The sequence below is a fragment of the Nyctereutes procyonoides genome, unplaced genomic scaffold (genome assembly GCF_905146905.1).
Source record: "Nyctereutes procyonoides isolate TBG_1078 unplaced genomic scaffold, NYPRO_anot_genome, whole genome shotgun sequence".
In the NCBI taxonomy this organism is placed as follows: domain Eukaryota; kingdom Metazoa; phylum Chordata; class Mammalia; order Carnivora; family Canidae; genus Nyctereutes; species Nyctereutes procyonoides.
Window position 1 is genome coordinate 1,204,950 of NW_026575139.1, and position 15,438 is coordinate 1,220,387.

The 15,438-nt window shown below is 64.9% G+C and overlaps 1 long non-coding RNA gene across 2 annotated transcripts; it reads right to left on the reverse strand.

The window, feature by feature from the left end:
* Positions 1 to 592: 592 nt before the first annotated feature.
* On the reverse strand, positions 593 to 13,158 carry LOC129496251 (uncharacterized). Of its 2 annotated transcripts, none has more exons than XR_008661698.1 (3): positions 13,011 to 13,158; positions 9,498 to 9,687; positions 593 to 887 (listed from the first exon to the last, which is right to left on the reverse strand). It is a non-coding gene; the product is annotated as an uncharacterized LOC129496251 (long non-coding RNA). The 2 variants fall into 2 exon arrangements; XR_008661699.1 differs by lacking the exon at positions 13,011 to 13,158 and adding an exon at positions 10,937 to 11,029.
* Positions 13,159 to 15,438: the final 2,280 nt, after the last annotated feature.

The window sequence follows — 15,438 nt, forward strand, 5'->3', positions numbered from 1 at the left end:
TGGTCACAGCACAGGCAGGCCCATTTCATTTCTACAATAATCTTTTTTTTTAAAGACTTTATTTATTTATTCATGAGAGACACAGAGAGAGGCAGGCTCCATGCAGGAAGCCCAATGTTGGACTTGATCCCGGGACCCCAGGATCACGCCCTGAGCTGAAGGCAGACACTCAACCACTGAGCCACCCAGGCGTCCCTACAATAATCCTTTAAACTCGTGCCACTTCAGAGCACCCGGGTGGTGTAGTTGGTTAAGCATCTGACTCTTTTTTTTTTTTTTAAGATTTTATTTATTTATTCATGAGAGACACAAAGAGGCAGAGAGGCTCCATGCAGGGAGCCCGATGCGAGACTCGATCCCACAAGCCCGGGATCACGCCCTGAGCCAAAGGCAGGGGCTAAACCGCTGCACCACCCAGGGATCCCCCAAGCATCTGACTCTTGATTTTGGCTCAGGTTATATCTCAGGGTCGTGGGCTCGAGCCCTACATCGGGCTCCACATTCAGCAGGGAGTTCTCTGGGGTTCTTTCCCTCCCCTCTGGTCACACTCTGTGTCAAATAAAATCTTTAAACTCTTGAGCCATTTCCCTGTCACCGGTTTCCCAAGTGAACCTGGCCAGCCCTCATGCTGATGTGAGTGTCCCGGTCCAGGTCCTCCAGGGGCCCAGGACGCAGAGCAGGATGAGCCTGTCACCTTCCTACCTGGACAGACAGTGGGCGTGGCCTCTGCACCTGCCCTTCCTCCCGTAGCTCCCTGGTCTCCGGCTCACTCACCCTGCGCCAGGCCACCCCACACTGCTTTCCACACTTGCCATGTCCTTTCGATGAACTCTTCTCGAGAAGTAGTGTCCTCAGCTCCTGGTGCGTAATACATATCCAAGAACCTGCTGAATAAATGAGTGGGAAGTCTCAGATTTCGAATAGCTTCCTGAAGTGTTCAAATCAGCTGCCTCGGGGCCCCTGGCCCCTGACCCTGGCTCAGTCAGTAGGGCATGCAATTCTTGTTGAGTCATGAGTTGAAAGCCCATGTCAGGCATGGGGCCTACTTTAAATTTAAAAAGAGATAAGATTTTGGAAAGATAAAATCTTATTTTTTAAGATTTTATTTATTCATGAGAGACAGAGAGAGAGAGAGAAAGAGAGAGAGAGAGACAGAGAGAGGCAGAGACACAGGCAGAGGGAGAAGCCGGCTCCATGCAGGGAGCCCGATGCGGACACCGCTGAGCCACCCAGGGATCCCAGATAAAATCTTAAATAAAAATAAAATCAGCTGCTTTTTTGCTTGTCGGTATTCAGAGGACTTTGGTTTAGGGCACCTGCCCTAGAGTCCTGGTGTCACTGTCAGGAGCTCCCCATTTGGCGCAGCCCACTCCTCCCCTCGGGCAGGAGCAGGAGCAGGAGCAGCCCAGACCAAGGCCCAGGCGGTGAGGGCAGCGGCCAGGCTGCTGGGGTGCCACCCCCGCCCCGGCCAACTGCCCCCAGCTGAGCGTGTACCCCGCTGAGGAGCCGAAGGGACGCCGGCAGCCCTGACACGGCGGAGCCCCGGGTCCCCACCGTGGCTCCTCGGTGCTGTCGTCTTCCTGGCCAGGTCCAGGGCTGCACAGCGAGGTGCCCACGGCCCAGCGTGCCAGGCAGAGGCACGAACTGCTCCACAGCTCAGGGTGGGTGGAAACGGGTGTGGAGGGTCCTGCCAGGAGCCCTGAGGTCGGGGTGCAGGCCCCCCTTCTCCCTCTCCACCTTGGGTGGCTCTGCTTCCCTGGGGAGGGCGGAGATGAGGACCCTCCGGTCCCGGGCCTGGTCACCGGCACACCTGCCCCCGCCAGGGCCCTGCAGGAAGGCTGGGCGGCGGCACCCACGCGGGGCGGGCGGGCGCGGGAAGGCACAGCTGCGGGCCGAGGAGCGGGCCCAGCCCGCGGGCTCAGGGGAGGGCCACAGCCCCACGGCGCAGCATCGGTCCCCAGGTCCCCACCCAGCCCCTGAGCTCCTGACACCGGGTTCGTCCTGGCCGTGTCCTTGGGACCTAGAGCAGCCCTGGCTCGGCCAGTAGGCGCTTGCTGGGGGAACGGACAGACAGAAGGACGGGTAACCTCCTGGGGCAGGGAGGCCCGTGGGCGCCTGTCCTGCGGGGCCTGAGGGTCGGCCGCGCACCCCAGGAGCAGCCCACGTCCGGGGAGGAGGCAGCCAAGGATCACGGCGCACCCAGCTCAGGGGCAGGGTGCCGTGCGCCCTGGTGGGTGACCCCCCGGAGTGGGGAGGCCTCCCAGGTGAGGGAGCAGCGGGCCTGGAGGCCCAGAACCTGGACCCAGGCGGCCCTGCGGGCCTGGCACAGCCTTGCAGGGAGCAGGGACGGAGCCGGGGCGCAGCAGCCAGACGGCAGGACCCCCGAGAGCGGGGCAGGGTCTCCGTGGTTTGTTCCGAGCTCACCCTGGTGGCAGACCTGGGTGCTGAACTGGGAGCAATGGGGCCCAGGCAGGGGGCTCAGGGGATGCTGGGGTACGAGAAGCAAGCAGAGTGAGGGACCAAGGGATGTGGCCTGCTGGCAGGAGGGACTAGGCGTGGGGACAGGGTGGCATAAGCAGGGCAAGCGACACGAACCAGAGGAGCCAATTAGTAAAGGTGCAGGGGGCAGCCCGGGTGGCTCAGCAGCTTAGCGCCGCCTTCGCCCAGGGCCTGATCCTGGAGACCCGAGCACGTCGGGCTCCCCGCACGGGGCCTGCTTCTCCCTCTCCTGTGTCTCTGCCTCTCTCTGTGTGTCTCTCATGAATAAATACATAAAACCTTTTTTTTTAAAAAAAAAAAAAACCTTTTAAATAAATAAAAAAAATAAAAATAAAGGTACAAAATTCAGCAGGCACAGAGGCCAGCTCGTCCCTGGGCAGCAGGCTGCTCCCCCGGGTCCCATGTGGGCACCCTCTGCTGCCTGTCACGCTTCCCTCCCCGGAGGCTGCCTTAGGCAGGGCCAGCGCACCGCCCGCGGCCCTCAGCTCCGGGGCCACGTGCCTTACTTTCCCTGCGACACCCAGCTTCCGGCGTCACCTGCTCTCTCCCCTTGCCCAGCCACCGAAAGGAAAGGAAGGTGTCCTGGGACCACCAGGGCTATTGGGGCGGCGGAGAGCAGGGGCCATACAAGGATCTGGGGGACACTGAGCAGGCCAACCAAAGGCCCTGAGGAGCAGCAGGTGGGGGTCAGGTGAGAGTCTGCAGGTGGGACCCCGGGGAACCTGGCTGGCTGTGTGGGGAGCCGTGGCACCTTGGGTGGCAGGACTGCATCCTAGATCAGAGGGTCCCCGAGAACAGAGAGCCAGGTATGATACAGCCCTACAGGTGGCCCCCTTCACCCTAGGCCCAAGACGCCGTAGCTCCGCAGAGCCTGGCGCAGACTCCTGCCCTGGGTGTCTGTCCAGATGCTAGGGCTGTGCGCCCCAGGGGACCCCTCCCGGTGAGATTTCTAGAGGAGGAGGAGGACACCCGCCCCCCCCCCCGACACCACCACCACCACCACCCCCCCCACCCCCCCCACGCCCCCCCCACCCCCCGACACCGCGTCCTCACAGCCTGGCCTACGCTGCCCCTTGACCTTGGAGGCCTCCCCGCCGTCGGGCGCTGTGGTTCCGGTGGCGGCCACCAGGCGGCGCCCGCGGCCCGGCCTCCGAGACCAGGAGGCGAGCAGCCGGCCGCGCAGCTGAGGCGTCCGGGCCCCGCCGAGCGCACCTGCCCTCCTGCCCTCGCGCTCGCGCACAGGTGGCCGCGGGGCCGACGGCCCGGCTCCCGCCCCAGCTGGCTGCCCGTGGGGCCTCCGCGCCCCGCCACCACGGAGGGTCAGGGCCGAGCGCTGTGGTTCTCGAAGCCTCTGCCGGGCCCTGGGGTTGGGGTGGGGGGACCGCCCGGGCCCAGGTGGCCCCACACCGCCAGGGTGGACCCCCACCGCCTGCAGGCAGGGGAGCCCGGGCTGCGAGTCCACGGCTCTGCGCAGGCCGGTGCCCCCTCCTGGGTAACCCTCACCTGGGTGCTGGCCCCTTGGGGCTCGGGTGGCTCTGGCCTTGGACAGACCCCCCTGCAGCTGGCAGGTCTCCACCTCCTCCTCCGCCCGCTGGGGGTCCAGGCCAGAGGGTGGAGGGAGAAAGCGGAGGAAAGCTGCAGAAGGAAGGAGCTCACCGGTGTGCCCGCCGGGTCTAGACAGGTGGGGTCACGGAAGGCCAGGGAGGGAGGGGACGGCTGGTCCTCCCCCTCCCTCTGCTTCCCCCTGGTGCTTCTGGGGCAGGACACTGTCATCAGTGTCCTCCAGAGGCCCCCCAGGGCCGTCCCGGGCTGCCAGGGTCCCCACACTGCACCCTGGGGTCAGCAGCAGGCAGGCTGGCCCCGGTGATGCTGTACCAGGCAAAGGTCACCTGTCACCAAGCAAGGCAGGCCTCTGGAGGCTGGCTTCAAGCTGCCCACAGCAGCCAGTGGGGGTGGGGAGGACGGCAGCAGCCCCAGCCCCATCACTTGCTCCCCTGGGCCCTGGCGGTGACCGGGGTACAGCTTGGGGCTGGGGGACCTTGACTCCTGGCCTCCAGCCTGGCCTCTCCATGGCAGTGGGCTCAGCCCACGGGAAGCCTCCTTGCCACAGCTCAGCCCGGGAGCAAGGCAGGCCCTCTTCCCGCCTCCTCCCCTGAGACCCCTGACGACCCCGACTCCGGCCTTGCCCGCGCCCCGGCTCAAGCCCATCCACTGCCCTCCATGCAGCCCCCTCTGCCCTGCCAAGGCCCTGCCCGGGAAGCTCCCCAGGGCCTCTCAGCGCCCCCGCCCCGCTCCCCACCCTGGAGCGCACCTGCCACGGCCTTATGCCCCTCACGCTGCAGAGGCCTGTAAGCCGGGCGCTGCTTGGCCCTCGGCTCGGGGCCTGACGGTGAAGGGGCCGCCCCGCCAGGAGCTCAGGCCGGGGCGCCCGGGCTGCTCAGCCGAAGCGAAGAAGCCTCTGCCTGGGGCTCAGGTCATGACCCCAGGGCTGGGATGGAGCCGTGGTCAAGCTCCCCGCTCAGCGGGGCACCTGGCCCTCTCCCTCCACTCCTCCCCCTGCTTGTGGCTGCTCGCTCTCTGTCTCTAATAAAATCTTTAAAAAAATTAAAAGGGCTCAGGTAGGGCCTTTCCCAGGGGCCTTGAGATTCAAACAGACAATAGCACTGCCCCCCAAGGACACAAGTGCTCCTGGAGGTCACAGCCATTGCGGCAGGTGTGGGGGGGCCTGCCACTTTGTGAGGGGGCTGTCCTGTTTTCATGCCCCTCCTGCTCCTCAGGAGCCAGCATGTGGATGAACTCAGGTGGGCTTGGGGATCCCTGGCCAGCCCTGTGTTGTCAGATGGAGAGACTGAGGCAGGGGACCAAGGGGCACAGCTGTGACCCTCAAAATGGGGGCCTGGGTGTCCTCCAGCAAGGGGCCCCAGCCCTGCCACCTGGCCCATCCTGCCGAGGTCCAGGGAGCCTGGCTCCCTGCCCTGATGGCCAGATTCCACCCTTTGACATCAGCTGACAACGGGAGTCAGGCTGGGCGGCCCTGGGCCCCAGGCCTCTCTGTGCGCCCCTGGCCTCGGAGACAGCCCAGCCCGAGACAGCAACCAGGGCGGCCGCCCCTCAGGGTCCCTGGCCCACTGTTGCCCACGAGGAGCCCTGGGGGTGGCAGCAGCCATGGTGTGGAAGGAGCCCAGCAGGTCCCAAAGCCTCCCAGAGGCGGACCTCACCTGAATTCAGGGCCACTCGTGTCGTGTCCTCCCTTTAGATCAGTGTCCCCCAAGGTCTAGGCTAGCAGAGCCCCCTCCTCTCCTTGCCACCATCAGCAAGCAGATGAGGGGAGGCGGGCCCCTGCCCCACTGCTGAAGCCCAGCTCTGGGCTTCCTGGCCCCGAGGAGCCCAGGCGGGTCTCGCCGCTGCAGCTCTGCACTGACATCTTGCCTCCCACTTCTCCTGGGGGTGAACACAAAGCTCTTGGGGACTCCAACGCAGCGGTGCCACCGAGCGCCTCATGTGGCTGTGCATGTGTGTGCGCGTGCCCGCGTGCCCATGTGTGCCTTGTGTGTGTGTGTGTGTGTGTGTGTGTGACAAAGTGGGACACAGGCATTCTTCCATGGCCCCCCAGCAGACGGTGGGCGGGCAAGGGGCCTGGGGGCAGGGGGTGGGACACTGGGGGCAGCCCTGCCTGGGGACGCCTGGCGGTGTCCTGGGATTGGCCCAGGAGGAGGTCCGCGCCACAGGCAGCGCCATGGCAACGGTGCACAAAGCGGTGGCCTACTTACACCCGCCCCCGCGGGCTGGCTCCCGGCTCCAGGAGGGGGTGCAGGGCTCTCGGCCTCCTGGGGCCGCGTGCCCTGGCCTTGGGGGGCTCGGCGCCCTAGTCGCCTCGGCCTCCTCCAGGCCTGCAGCCCAATCAGGGTGCGGGCCCAGCCCCTGGGCATTCAGTTTCCTGTTCCATAAAGGGGAGGGGTCAGCCATGCCCGGCGCCGGGGAGCACTCACGGGGAAGCTCCCTCCATCTCTGGGGGGGCTGTGGCCTCAGGGGTTGCTAAAGACCTTGGAGCCCCGGCGCCCTGCAACTCAGGGCTCTCTGTGCTGCCAAGTTCTCTGTAGGCCAACCTAAGGCCTCAGGCCAAGGCCCCCCCACGTGGGAGGGGGCAACTGGCAGCACTGAGGGCAGGGCCCTGAGCTGCTCATACATCCCCTCATGGGACAGGACCCCAGGAGGGCCGGTGGCCTTCACTCTCGCAGAAAGCTTCTCAGCCTCTGTCATTGGCATAGCCGGGACACCAGGGCCAGACTCCACTCAGGGCAGGCGGGACAGGTGGGGGGGTGGGGAGGGGCGACACACATCATGCTTTGAAGGAGCCCCCCTGGGCTTGACCTGAAGCCCTGCTGACGCCACCAGCCCGTGCCTGCCTCCTGGACTCAACCTGACCCCCGAGGGCAGCTCCAGGCCCACCTCCTCCACCTGCAGGGCGCCTGCCTGGCTTGGAGCTACTGCGACGGGGACAAGTGTTTCCAATGCCAGGGAGGCTGAGCAAGTTGCCAGAGGAGACCCGGTGCATCCATGCGGCAGTGTGACCTGTGCTGGCTGAGTCCTGTGACCTCCACGTGGCTCTGCTGCCATTGGCCACCCTGGACCCCCCCAGGCCTGGCAGGCCTCACACAGAGTCATCTCTGGGGCAGGGGCAGTGCCCCAAGCAGGGAGGGCTAAGGCCCAATAAGGCTTCGAGGGCACTTTGTGGAGCATCGGGGCCCTGGGGACAGGAAGCCCTGGGCCTCACGGGGTGGATGTCACAAGACACCACTCAGCTAAAACCAAATGTTTTCCTAACCTCACCTGCCGAGCTGGCCAGGCCGAGGGGCCGCCATGTGACCTCAGGCCTGGGCTCCTGCAGACCCCGGACGCCCACAGATAGGCAGCTCCGCAGCCCCAGCCCTGGGACCCGTGTGTCCCAACTGCCCCTGGGGACCAGGGTCCCTGGCGGGCAGACACAGGCACACGCCCTAGGTGTCCCCAGCCAGCGGGGGCCACCACAGGAAGACTGAATGGAGGAGGCTGGGGGGAGGGTGGCGCCGGGGTGCGGTGGGGGGGGCCGTGTGCCCACCCCGCCCGGCGCCAGCTGCAGCTGCCTCCCCTCCTCCACCTCAGGCCCCCTAATTTATGCCAAGAGGGGGGCCGCCACTCACTCGTTCCCGCCTGGCAGTGGCTTTGTCCCCAGGCGGGTTCCCAACGGCCGCCTTTGGGAAGAAAGGGCCCTTCTCTGGCCGGCAGTGAGGTCACCAGGAGGGGCCGGACGCGCACAAAGGCCGTGGCCCCCCCACCGGGCCCGCCGGCAGCTGTCTCTTTGTCCCCAGCTCTCAGCCTAAAAGAGACCCCAAGGGGGCCCCAGCTCAGCCTAGGCCGGGCCTGGCCTTCCTCCTCCGGGCCTGGCCTTCCTCCTCCTCGGAAAGCCGGTGGAGTGGGGGAGGGGACGGGAGTCTCCTCCCCTGCTCCCCGCTGGGCTCCCGATGAGTGACAGCACCACTTGAGGCGCAGACCCCACCCCGAGTGCCATGGGGGGGAGGGGGTCTGTGTCTAGGTGTCCCCCAGACAGACAGGCAAGTAGGCTGCAGGGCGGGGGCTGCAGGAAGGCAAGGGAGCTGGGGACCCTTGGGCGGCTCAACGGTCTAGCACCGGCCTTTGGGCCCAGGGCATGATCCTGGGGTTCTGGGATCGAGTCCCCCATCGGGCTCCCTGCATGGAGCCTGCTTCTCCCTCTGCCTGTGTCTCTGCCTCTCTCTCTCCCTCTCTCTCTGTGTGACTATCATAAATAAATAAAAATTAAAAAAAAAAAAAATAAAAAAAAAAATAAAAAAAAAAAATAAAAAAAAAAAGGAAGGCGAGGGCGCCTGAGGTGTTAGGAGGCAACCCCCTCCGGCACCCCCAGAGAGGGGCAAGCAGCTAGGCCCCCCACCTGGCTGGGGGGGCGGCCGGGGGCTTAGTCACGGGGGCAGGGGGGCTCGTGCCAATGCTCCTTGCACTCCCTGCAACCCCGCCCCTGAACCCAGCTTCTCCGCAGATCGCGTGACACCTGGCTTGTGTGTGTATTTGCTGTGTGTGTGTGCACGCGCGTGGGGTGAGAGGGGCTGGCGCCTCGGCCGGTCTCTCCGGGCTGAGGAGATGGGGGAGCCCTGGAGGCAGGGCCCCAGGGGCAGGAGGCGCGGCTGGGGGAGTTGTGTGGGCAAAGCCTGGTGGCCCGACCCAGGAGTTCAGGAAGGGCTGTGGGGGGGCGGGACACGTGGACCTCCCTGCCTGGCCTGCTGAGCTCTCCCCCACCCCCACCCCCGCCAGCTGGTGGCACTTGGGCCCAGAGCTCCTTAGCAGTCTCTCGGCGGACGGAGGAAGTGGAGCCTGAAGGGAGCAAAACAAAAGCCGGCGGCTGTCCCACTGTCCCAGACAAACCGCGGCCCGGCTGGGGGGACAGCCGCTGGGGCCGGGCCTGCCAGACGTGGCTGCAAGCAGGCGGGCCCCTGGCCAGACTCCAGTGGGGGCGCCAGGCCCAGGGGCTGGGGTCCCACCGAAAGCTGGGAGATCTGCCCAGGACCCCCCCAAGCCCCTGCATCTGGCCTGCGGGGTCCCACCCGGAGGCGCGAGCAGAGAGGCGGGGCGGGGGCCGGGGCAGGCAGGGAGGGCTGGGCAAGCCGAGGCCGGGGGGCCGCCGGGCGAGCGTGGGGCGCGGGGAGGAGGCTGCACTTCACCCCGAGGGGCCAGGCAGCCGGGGCGGGGTTTGTCTGGGACAAACCTGGGAAAGCGCTCCTGCCCGTCGCCTAGCGCCCGGAATGTCCATTGTGCCTGTAGCCTAGCAACACGCCCGCTCCGCCGCCCAGCCCGCCGCATTCCTGGGCGCCGGCTCCCGAGGCCCCAGGCCCCGTGGGTCTCCCGAGGCCACGTGGGTCCCCGCTCGCCCCTGGGTCCGGGGTCCAGGTCCGGGGCTGTGGCCGCTGCTCCCGCCACGTGCCACCTACCTGCTCTGCTGCCGCCGCTCAAACCACAGAAAGTCCACGGTCACACCTTGTTGGCCGCTTGGGTCCCACTTAGGTCCCCTTTCTCGCAAATGTGAGGACGGCAGCCCATGGGGGGTGGGATGGACACGGGGAAGAGGTGCGGGTCGCACGGGACTCCTGGATCACGATGTCACACGGTGCTGTGCAGCGCCTGCCAATGACACTGCAATAAGAGGGATTTCCGAGACGTTTTCTGGGGGACAAGATGGGCCCTTTGGAGGCAGTGGGGCAAGGGCACAGGGGCGCAGGGCTGAGGGGAGGGTCTAGGAGGAGAAGGGGGGGTCATTTGGAGCTGGAGAGGCCAGGGGAGAGGCTGCCCCCAAGCACCCGGGGAGCAATGGGACAGAGCCTCCTCTGGGGCCGAGCTGAGGGGCCCTGCTGCCCCAGCTCCCTGCCCTCCCCACCTCCACGCTGGGGCTACTCTGTGGGCCAGCCTCCACCCCAGCAAACCCACCTCGGGGTCCCCGGCCCCTGGGACCTTGAGGAGCAGAGACTGGATGGCTCCCGGTTGCCCTGCCGCAGCCTGCCTGCTGCTCTGCCACCCGCCCCACAGTGGAGACCTGCTGGCCGCCCCCCCCACCCCCACCCCTTCCCAACGCCCAAAACCCAGGCCCTGACTTAAGAGGAGCCTGTTGGCCGGGGGAGGGGAGGCCAAAGAAGAGCCGGGCAGGGGCTTCTGACATCCTCCTGCTGCCTGGAGAGGCTAGAGCAAATAAAAGGTTGAACCGGCCTGGAGCATTTTTCCTTTTAAAAAAAAAAAATGTACTATGGAAAATGTCAGGGAAATGCAGAAGCCGGGAAAATGCACAGCCTCCAGGTCCAAGGAGTGCCCGGGCTGCATCCCTCCCTCCCGCCTCCTCTCCCCTCACCCTCACCACAGTCCCGCGAGGCCGGTTCCCATTTCACAGTGTCATCAACTCGCCTAAAAACGTTGTCATTCCTTAAACCCACGAAATATCCAGTCAAGGCCTCCCATTTCCCGAATGTCTCATTTTGCAAAATGAACTCTTTGGTTTGTTCAAGTCGGGACTTGAAGGGGTCTGTGTGCAGCTCGTGCTCAGGAGCCAGCGGGGAGCCAGCGGGGAGCCAGCGGGGAGCCTCTGGAGACACTAATCTCCAGAGTAGGATTTGGGGACTCGACACAAACATTCCAGCCAGGCCAACGTGAAATTAAGCTCTAATTGACAACAGCATGGCTCTGGAGAGTGAGGTAGATGGTGCTGGAAGCCTCCATGGAGTTGGCCGAGCTCAAGATGTGCTCGGTTTTTTAAGAAATAAAAGAAGGAAGGACAGTTTGAGGGACACCAGGTCCTCCAATGTGCATTTCCAGGAGCCCCCCCCCCCCGGGGGTGCTGATGTGGCTGGTCCAGGGGTCAGGATGTGATGGTTCCTGGACACACCTGTGGCCAAAAGTTAGGCTTGGTTCTGCCGCGGGGAACACGCGACCCGGCTTGAAGGTCTGGCCAGCAGAGAGGGCCGAAGCCTGGCCCTGGAAGGTCCTTCTGCCTCCCAGGGATGACACATCCGACGTCACTCCAGAGACAGGAAGTCAGGAAGGGCTGCTGACCCTCGGGTCGTGTCAGAGTGAAGGCCACTCAAGCATTTCTTATTCCCCCAAAATGCCTGTTTGAGCTCAGACATTCCTGTCCATGTCCTGTCCCAGCACACAGTGATTTCTGTCTCTCACTTGGGCGCCCGGACCTTGGGTCCCTGCTCGGCTGCGGGGACAGGCTGGGAGGGACCCAAGGGCCGAGAGGCCAAAGGTCCTCCTGGGCCAGGTGCTGGGGGTCTGGCACACAAGGAGGCCTTATGGGGGAGTGTGGGGAGGGCTGAGTGGGGCCGGATTCGGGGGAAAAGGGCTGCTATGCCACGTTGGGCTTGAGGAGCAGGACACCTGGGCCTGAGGGCTTGGAGACACAGGAGCCCCTAGAATCCTCCACCACCACCGCCCGCCCCGCCTTTATCCAGCACAGAAGGGAGGAGGGCCGTGCACAGGGTCAGAGGGGGGCCAAGCTGGGCCAGAGAGCAGAGAGCAGGCCGGGGGCAGAGCTCGGGTGCTGGGGAGAGCGGGGCGGGGGGCAGGGGGGAGTGCTGGGGGGAGCGGCAGGTGTGCAGGGGGCTGCACAAGAGGGGGTGGTGCAGGGCCCACCCAGGAACACTCTCCTCCCCACCCGGCCCCTTGGCTTCTTCTACAAATGGGCCCACACCCAGCCTGTCCCCCTTTGAAGGGACAGATGTCAGGGAGAAAGCTGATTACCACTGTCAAAGGCTGGAGGCTGTGACCGGAGCGCGGTGAGCATGACCCAGTTCCGAGCTATTCTCAGCGCGGTGGGAGCCGAGTTATTCCCTCCCGCCAACGCTGCTGCTCCAGGCTGCCTGACTTTGAAATGCCCTCCTCCCGGCGGGAGCCCCGGTCCCACGCCCTGCTCCCCAGGCCGGCTGCACCCAGACCTCAGGGTCCCCTCCCCTCCCGGACGGGAGGACAGGCCGCGTGACCCGAGGCTCGGACGTGCCCGCCTGCCGGCCGGCCCCTCCTGTGCCTGAGCCAGAGGCCACGACAGAGCCGGGCGCGGGGCGCAGAGCAGCGGGGCGGCGGCGAGGTCACGGCGGGGAGGTCGCGGGCGCGAGGTCACGGCGGCTCAGCCCCACGGGCCAACAGGCCCGGCTGAGGTCGGAGAGCGGCCAAGCCACAGATCTGAGAGCGAAGTGGGGGCCGCTACCCGCCAGCCCCAGGCACCCTGGGATGGGGCAGGTGCTTGTTTGCAGCTCGGGGTGCCAGCTAAGCCACACACCCACCTCCCAAGTGGGAGGTCCACGAAGTGCCGCGGCCCAGGCCAGCCTGAGGTTCTCGCTGTTCTGTTTTATTACACAATTAACTATAAGCACAGTGAGCGGATGAGCTGGATTTTCAATGTCAAATCTTCTCTCCTGTTATCCCGATAAACTAGTCAAGCACCCTGGGCGCAGAAACTTATTCGAAGGCCTCAAACTGCAAACGACATTCTCAGATGGACCCAGGGGCGGCCCCAAAAGTTTGGCCTTGGAATCTGAAAGAGACACTGAGGGCTTCCTGGAGGTGGTGTCAGCAGTAGCTCCCATTGGTGATAACAATCACAGAGAAGGTCTAGAGCCTGGCTGGCTCAGTGGGAACGGAGTGTGACTCTTGATCTCTGGGTCATGAGTTTGAGCCCCATGATTAGTATAGAGATTATTTTATTTTATTATTTTTTTTCGCTTTTTTTTTTAAATTTACTTATGATAGTCACAAAGAGAGAGAGAGAGAGAGAGAGAGAGAGAGAGAGAGAGAGAGAGGCAGAGACACAGGCAGAGGGAGAAGCAGGCTCCATGCACCGGGAGCCCGACGTGGGATTCGATCCCGGGTCTCCAGGATCGCGCCCTGGGCCAAAGACAGGCGCCAAACTGCTGCGCCACCCAGGGATCCCTAGAGATCATTTAAAAAAAAATAGATTTTACCTTAAAAAAAATATCAGAGGGCACCTGGGTGGCTCAGCGGTTGAGAGTCTGCCTTCAGCCCAGTCTGCCTTCAGCCTTCAGCGTGATCCTGGGGTCGGGGATCGAGTCCCACATCGGGCTCCCTGCATGGAGCCTGCTTCTCCCTTTGCCTCTGTCTCTCTCTCTGTGTCTCTCATGAATAAATAAGTAAAATCTAAAAAAAAAAAAAAAAAAAATTAGAAATGTTCTGAGCCCCGACTGGGCAAATGCTGACCTGATAATTTCGTGGCGGCTCCTCCCCACCCCCACCCCAGGGCAGGCACTGTGTTCATCCTCATCCCTGCCAGAAGGAGGGAGGTGACTTGTCACCATGGCACCAGAGGGAGGACAGGGAGCAGGCAGGCTCAGAGCCCCAGCCTTTAAGCGCTTGCACCCCCCCCAGTGGAGGGCAGAGCAAGTCCGGCGGCTGAGGCTCAAGTCCAAATCCCTCGCCCGCTGGGACTGCAGGGGCCACCTGCTGGCAAGGCCATCGTAAATGTCCCAACCCCCACCTCCACCCAGAGCCTAACCCCCTTCTCTTGCTTTGCTTCCTCTGGGCACTTCTCACCTGCACTGTCTGGGCCAGTTCCCGGGAGCTCCTCAAGGGCAGGCCGGGCGGCCCTGGACACCTGGGTCCCCAGCACCAGGAGGGCATGCACAGAGGGAGGGCTTGGTCCTCCCCGGCTGGACAGGGAGCACCCCGCGGGGCTGGAAGAAGGCACAGTGGCCCCCACCTGGATGGGGAGCTGAGCCCGGCACCTGAGGCCCCGCCAGGAGGCAGGGTCGCCCCAGGCTGCAGTGGGAGCCCCTGGGGCGGCCTGTGCCCAGGGCAGCCGTGCAGACGGGGCGGTGGCTCCCAGCTGGGCAGACAGGCGCCTGCCCTGTGCGGTGTTCTGGGGGGGTGGGGGCACCTCCTCCCCATCGTCCAGCGTCCACCAGCCCTCGCGGCCCCTGTGTGGCTGCCCCTCTTCCCCCTTAGAAGCCTTCCAGGCTCATGGCAGAAAACAGCCCCCCCCCCCCCCCCGTGGGCAGGCGGAAACCGGAGGCCTGGCGAGTCTTACTTCCTCTGGGACTCGGTTTCTCCACCTGCGCAGTGAGCCAGGGCGCGGCAGAGACGACACCCTCTCCCAGGGCCCGGGGTCCCGCACAGACCCCCTGCCCGCCCACGGCAGCGGGTTGGAGGCCGTGGGGGGTTGCTGGCTGCAGGTCTAGGCAGCAGGGTGACGGGGCAGGCACAGGGGAAGCGCACCGCGGCGCTGTCGTGGAGCAAACAGCCCTTCCTGGTCACAGTCCTAGGCAGGGGGTGGCCCCCAGGGGCCTGGCATCGGCTATGCCACCCACCACCCGGCCCACGCGGCCCCCTGGGCAGGAGCAGATGGCGCACAGCGAGGGCTGAGGAGGGTGAGGCCTAGGCGCTTCCTGGGGACCCGAGCCACCCCCACGGACGCACAGGTGGACTCGAACCCTGTCCATACGGCAGGATCCTGGGCTTCGACCCTCGGAGCAGCTGAGCCGGGGTCCCTCGGCCTTCAGGGGGGCAGCAGTGGAGGTGGTCAGGGGCGAGACACCTCGACTCCTTGGGCAGGGGCAGGGTGGGTGCAGGAATTTCCAGGAAAAAGCGGTCACAGGGAGCGTCTGGGTGAATCCTTGCCCTGTGACAGCCCCATGCTGCTGACTCGCAGATGACGGGCCCTGACCTGCTGACCACTCACTCACCACGGGCCCTGGCGCTGCCTCTGGACGCCAGGCTCCCTTCTGCAGAGGACCCTAGGCCGAGCAGGAAGCTCCTGGGGACATGAGTGCGGTCTTAGGGGGTGCACAGGGGTGGGGGTGGGGTTCAAGACCACATGGAGCTCCAGGCGGAGGCTGGACGGGGCCTGGACGGCTACCTGGGGCAAGGCTGACGCGGGGGGCGGGAGGGAGCCGGCTGTGAGGGGCCTGGGCTGAAGAGCCGCCCTGTGCTGGGTGCAGGGCTCCTGACCCCAGCCCTCCAGCTCCCACAGGCCCAGGGACAGCCCAGGGCTCCGTCCTCAGCCCCATGCATTAGCTGGGGCACACTCAGGAGGGCCTATGTGCCCTGTAGAGCATGGAGGGTTGTGCCCGCATCAGATGTCCTGCAGGCCTCTCTCCAAGGCCAGGGTGAGGCACAGGTCCCTCCTCTGCCCCCCAAGCTAGGCATTTGCTCAGAGGTCAGGACAGGCCCAGGGACCGAGGAACCGTGATGGTGCTCAGAGCTTGCCAGGAGTCTGGGTGGGAGAGGGGAGGGGAGGCCCCCGGAATCGTCCTTCAGTAGGCCCACCGGACGCCGGCCTTTTCCAAGGATCCCAGGCCTGGATGTGGCCTTGGGCTGGACGGCAGGCCTAGGGGAGGGGAGCTCTTCCGAAGTTCAAGACCCTGCAGGAAGCACAAG